Source organism: Sebastes umbrosus, chromosome 20 (genome assembly GCF_015220745.1).
Source record: "Sebastes umbrosus isolate fSebUmb1 chromosome 20, fSebUmb1.pri, whole genome shotgun sequence".
In the NCBI taxonomy this organism is placed as follows: Eukaryota; Metazoa; Chordata; class Actinopteri; order Perciformes; family Sebastidae; genus Sebastes; species Sebastes umbrosus.
In genome coordinates this window covers 1,068,047-1,074,212 of record NC_051288.1, presented here as the reverse complement: position 1 = coordinate 1,074,212, position 6,166 = coordinate 1,068,047, and the positions used below count along the sequence as shown (strand labels likewise).

Below are 6,166 nucleotides of genomic sequence, written 5' to 3'. Positions count from 1 at the left end.
TGTGGTGGTTATTACTTGAAATACGTTTTAACTCTTTGTAAACCAGAACCAACTGATTCATATTACATTGTATTTTTGTTTCTGTTCTGAAACTTTTTACATCCACCAAATGAAGGCCAAAGTATATCCAAGACGACATGAAGAAATAGATTTTAGTCCGTTCTTGTATGCATGTGGTCTGGTACTGTTGCCATAAATGGTTATATATTATTACTTATTTACTTTTTTCTGTCTTGTTATCTGTATATTTATGTTTTCTTATTTTATTACCTCCATCAAGGCCAAAGGCCTAGGAAGGAGGTTATGTTTTCACCAGCGTTGGTTTGTTGGTTTGTTGGTTTGCTGGTTCGTCCGTTTGGAGGATTACTCCAAAAGTCCTCCGTGGATTTGAATGACATTTGTTTGGAGGGGTGGGGTGTGGCGTGGCACAATGAACAATCCATTCGATTTTGATGGCGATCCGGATCATGATCCGGCTTTGGGAATTTTTTCTAATAACTCCGCTCAGCCTGTGCATTAACACAACAGGCTTTAAAGGGACTCAATGTAAGAATCAGAAATCACTTGTTAACAGCGACACCTGTGGCCGTTAAGTCAACGAAAGTCAGCGTCCTGTTGCTTGTGCTCGCTCTACATAGACATGAACGAGCATCGATCAAAAGGCGCCACACGTCAGCTTAAAGCACAATATTACTCTATATTTCAGCTGCTTGGCAGTAATGTTAGCTGACCAGACGAAGGTCTTTTCCATGAATCAATGCTGATCCTAGTATTGGGTTAACGGTCACAGGTGTCGCTGTTAACAAGACATTTCTGATTCAACACAAATAGTCCCTTTATAATCAGCCCCGGCTCCGTTCAGGTTCAAAGTGCTGATATTAAAATCACTATCTTAACTGTACTCTTTCTCTTCTTTGTAATGAAATCCCTTTCTATACGCATGTGGAACATTCAGGGCCTAAACTCTTCAGCCTTCAGGCTGAAGAGTTTAACTCCTGAATTCAAAACAAACCTTAAAGATGTGGACATCATCATTCTGCAGGAGACATGGTATAAAGCAGACACTGTCACCCACTGTCCAAAAAATTATAGGAAAATAATAGTTCCATCTCAAAAACATAGCTACACTAACAAAGGTAGAGGATCTGGAGGATTAATCATCTGGTACAAATCTTTTTTTTTTTTTAAAGTTATTTTTTTGGGGGCATTTTCCATTTTTATTGAGAGGACAGTGGATAGAGTCTTGGAAAGGGGGGAGAGAGAGAGAGAGTGGATGCGGAAAGGGCCACAGGCCGGATTCGAACCCGGGCCGCCATGGTCAGGACCAAGCCTTGTTACATGGGCGCCCGCTCTACCGACTGAGCTAACCCAGGCGCCCCATCTGGTACAAATCTGACCTACAAAATGTAATCAAGCCCCTCAAAATTGACAAATACCACATTTGGCTAAAACTAAAGAAGGAAGAAGAATGTGTTTCTTTGTTTAATATATATATCCCCCCCCCCCTTCTGAATCCTCCTATTTCTCAGATGAGACCTTCTCCGTCCTTGAAAAAAGAGACGAGCCATTTCCAGGCCCAGGGAAATGTGCTCATCGCTGGGGACACAAACGCACGCACAGGAACACTAGCTGACCTCACCGACCCAAAAGGGGACAATTTCATCCTAAATCAGAACACATTAGACACTCTCACTCTCCCCCACAGGAACAACAGCGACCACGTCGTCATAAGAGCGGAAGGGACCTCCTACAGCTCTGTCGAAGCTTCAGTCTGTACTTCGTCAACGGTAGGGTAAGGGGGGACAGCCTGGGTAGATTCACCTGTTGCTCACCTCTTGGCCACAGCACCGTAGATTATATGACGACAGACATCGACCCTTCCTCTCTCAGCTCATTCACAGTCAAACCACTAACCCCTCTGTCAAATAACCCTGTTTATCAAAAGATCAGACATACAGATAATTCACACGCAACCCAGTAAGCTGTACAACATTAGAAATTCATACAGATGGGACCAAAACAGTGCAGAACAATACCAGAAAGCAATCAATAACTCCAAAATCCAAACACTTTTAGATAACTTTCTGAACTCCACATACTCTTACAATAAAGAAGGCCTCAATCTAGCAGTGAAAAACATTAACAATATAATCAGGCATATTGCGAAAACAGCTCAACTGAAAGTAACCATGAATAAACCAAAAACAACTGGTTTGATACAGACTGTAGAACTATTAGGAAAAAGCTTCGGATGTTATCAAACCAAAAACACAGAGACCCCAATAATGCTGATCTACGCCGTCATTATTGTGAGACCCTAAAACTCTACAAACGTACACTCAGACTCAAAAAAGAGCAATTCAACAAACATCAACTGACAGTAATTGAGGAGGTCATCAACACAAACAACAAACATCAACTGACAGTAATTGAGGAGGTCATCAACACAAACAACTTCTGGCAAAATTGAAAAAAACTGAATAAATCCCAACATGAGGAATTGGCTATACAAAACGGTGACATATGGACAACTCATTTTAAAACACTATACCATACCGTTCAAATTAATGCAAACAGAACATTCACAAATTCATGAGAAGTTGACTGAATTGGAACTAGCTATAAAGGACAACCAAAATCCATTAGACTCCTCAATTACTGAGCAAGAGCTCCTTGAGAAACTACAGGCCCTCAAACCTAAAAAAGCAGGTGGGCCTGATGGCATCTTGAACCAAATGCTCAAACCCATAAACAAGAAATTCCAATTGGCTATATTAAAACTATTTAATTTGATTCTGAGTATAGGTTATTTTCCTGACATCTGGAATCAAGGACTCATAACCCCAATCTATAAAAACGGAGACAAATTTGACCCTAACAATTACCAAGGCATCTGTGTGAACAGTAATCTGGGGAAGGTTTTCTGTAGTATCATGAATGCCAGACTTTTGAATTTCCTTACCAAACACAATGTCTTGAGTAAAAGCCAAATTGGATTTATACCAAAACATCGCACAACTGATCATATTTACACCCTACACACCCTGATTGATAAACATATAAACCAAAATAAAACCAAAATTGATGCCTGTTTTATTGACTTTCAAAAAGCTTTTGATTCTATTTGGCATACAGGACTGTTCTACAAAGTTATTGAAAGTGGTGTAGGGGGTAAAGCATATGATATTATTAAATCAATGTATACTGGCAACATGTGCAGCATAAAAGATGGTAAAAAAAGAACAGAATTATTTAATCAAGGGCGGGGTGTTCGTCAGGGCTGTAATCTCAGCCCTGCCCTCTTCAATATTTACATCAATGAACTGGCTACTCTAATAGAAAAATCCCCGATCCCTGGTGTAAGTCTTCACAATCAGGAAGTGAAATGCCTGCTCTTTGCAGATGACCTGGTCCTGTTGTCCCCCACAGCAGACGGCCTACAGCAGAGCCTGGACCTGCTAGAGCAGTACTGTCAGACCTGGGCCTGCTAGAGCAGTACTGTCAGACCTGGACCTGCTAGAGCAGTACTGTCAGACCTGGGCCCTGACAGTAAACCCCAAAAAGACCAAAATAATGATTTTCCAAAAAAGATCCAGATCTCAGGATGTTCTACCAAAGTTCTCAATTGGTACAAAACATGTAGAGTACTGCACACACTACAATTACCTCGGTTTAAAAATGCGTTCAACTGGACATTTTAAAGAGGCAGTTCATGAGCTGAGAGAGAAAGCACGCAGGGCTTTCTATGCCATTCAAAAAAATATCCAAACCGAAATACCGATTAGAATTTGGCTTAAACTTATCGAGTGTGTTATTGAACCAATTGCACTCTATGGCAGCGAGGTGTGGGGTCCACTTACAAACCAAAACTTCACGCAATGGGATCAACACCCCACTGAGACCCTGCATGCAGAGTTCTGTAAGATTCTCCTACATGTCCAGAGGAAAACTACAAATAATGCATGCAGGGCAGAATTAGGCCAGTATCCACTAATAATACAAATACACACATCTAAAACATAGTGACCCCCTCTCATATCATTACCAATGCCTGCAGTGCCAAGAGATGAGCAGAAAGGGGAACCCCCTTACCCAGCTGGTCCTGAGGCTGAGTTCACCAACCCTCTCCACTAACACACCAAGGCCTCAGGACCAGAACAGACCAACCAGATTTCAAACTAAACTACATCACCTATTGGCAAACACAGACAAAGGCACAGAGCAGAATGCAGCGCTATCTGGCTCTAAATTGACAGTACACCACAGCAGACTATCTGAGCATGGTTACTGATCTACATTTAAGAAAAACCTTGACAAAGTCCAGACTGAGTGAGCACAGCCTCGCCATAGAACAGGGGCAACACAGGAAGACCTGGCTCCCTGTAGAGCAACGGCTGTGCTCTCACTGCAGCCTGAGTGAGCTTGAAACAGAGCTACACTTCCTCACCAGATATGAGAAATATCAAGAAATCAGGGATATATATTTAAAAGAAATTAATTTCAGAACTAAAGATTTTCTACAGCTCACAGGTGAAGACAAGTTATCTGTCCTACTGGGGAGGACACTAGGACCTGTGAGCTGGTAGCAGTCTATGTTGCTGCCTGCCATCAACTGAGGGACATGGACATCAACTGAGGGACAGGGACAGCTGTCTGCACCTTGTTGTTGTTTGTTTGTTTGTAAATTTGTATCATTCCTGTTTATATCATTGTTCAAATTAATTGATTGAAATTATTTTGTATTTTATTTTATTTAATCGATGTTTATGAATGTAATTATTGTAAAAAAATTCATCATTTGAATATGCTTTGGCAACATGTGCAGTGTTACGTCATGCCAATAAAGCCATTTGAATTGAATTGAATTGAGAGAGAGAGAGAGAGAGAGAGAGAGAGAGAGAGAGAGAGAGTTGTAGATTTCAAAAAAGCATTCGATTCAATTTGGCATAATGGTCTGTTCCTGAAATTAATTGAAAAAGGTGTAGGAGGGAAAACCTATGATATCATTAAAACAATATATACAAATAATAAATGTGCTGTGAAAATTGGCAATATGGAAACAGATTTCTTCCCCCAAAGTAGAGGTTCAACATTTATATTGATGAATTGGCAAAATCACTAGAACAATCCCATATCCCTGGTCTCACCCTCTCTGACACAGAAATGAAATGCCTACTTTTTGCAGATGACCTCATATTGCTAGCTCCATCTAGGGAGACATTACAACAGCAACTGGATCATCTGCAGACCTTCTGTCAGACCTGGGCCCTGACAGTTAACCTGGAAAAGACTAGAGTTATGGTCTTCCAGAAACGACCCAGGTGTCAGTGAAACCCAAACAGGTTTTTACTGGGCTCCACTGATATAGAACAGACACACAGCTACACATATCTGGGACTAAACATAACATCAACAGGGAATTTCAAACTGGCCATTGATGATCTCAGAGACAAGGGAAGAAGGGCCTTCTATGCAATTAAAAAGTCTTCAAACATAGATATACCTGTAAGAATCTGGCTCAAAATATTCAACTCTATAATTGAACCAATTCTACTGTATGGTATTGAAGTGTGGGGTCCTCTTGCAAATCAAGACTTTGATAAATGGGACAAACACCCAATGGAAACCCTACACGCTGAGATATGCAAGAGCATTCTCAGAGTCCACAGGAACACCCCCAACAATGGATGCCGAGCTGAATTAGGTCAATTTCCCCTTTTAATTAGGATACAAAAAAGAGCCATCAAATTCTACAACCACCTAAAAACAAGTGAGCCCAACTCCTACCATTACAAAGCTCTCCATTGCCAAGAGGAGAACATAGAGAGGAGTCCCCTCAGCCAGCTGGTCCTGAGGCTCACCTCCTCTAACAGCACCAGGCCTGAGGATAGCCCTCACACTATCTGGACCAACCAAATTAGAGCTAAAGAAAAAGAAAATTACATCAACTAATTGGACCATCCACCACAAAAAAGTCAACACAAACTTCAATGCTATTTGGCTCTAACAGACAGTACACAGTGGCAGACTACTAGTCTGACCACCGTGACTGACCAGAAACAGAGAAAGACATTGACTATGTACAGACTCAGTGAGTCACAGCCTGGCCATAGAGACTGGCCGACACAGGCAGACCTGGCTGCCTAGAGGGAAGACAGGCCTAGTG

The 6,166-nt window shown here is 41.4% G+C and overlaps 2 long non-coding RNA genes across 2 annotated transcripts; both read left to right on the top strand.

The window, feature by feature from the left end:
* Window positions 1-1,540: 1,540 nt before the first annotated feature.
* LOC119479891 lies at window positions 1,541-2,531 on the top strand. The gene is made up of 2 exons (XR_005204771.1): window positions 1,541-2,392; window positions 2,438-2,531. It is a non-coding gene; the product is annotated as an uncharacterized LOC119479891 (long non-coding RNA).
* Window positions 2,532-4,297: 1,766 nt separating this feature from the next.
* On the top strand, window positions 4,298-4,860 carry LOC119479657. The gene is made up of 2 exons (XR_005204732.1): window positions 4,298-4,416; window positions 4,524-4,860. It is a non-coding gene; the product is annotated as an uncharacterized LOC119479657 (long non-coding RNA).
* The last annotated feature ends 1,306 nt before the right edge of the window (window positions 4,861-6,166 follow it).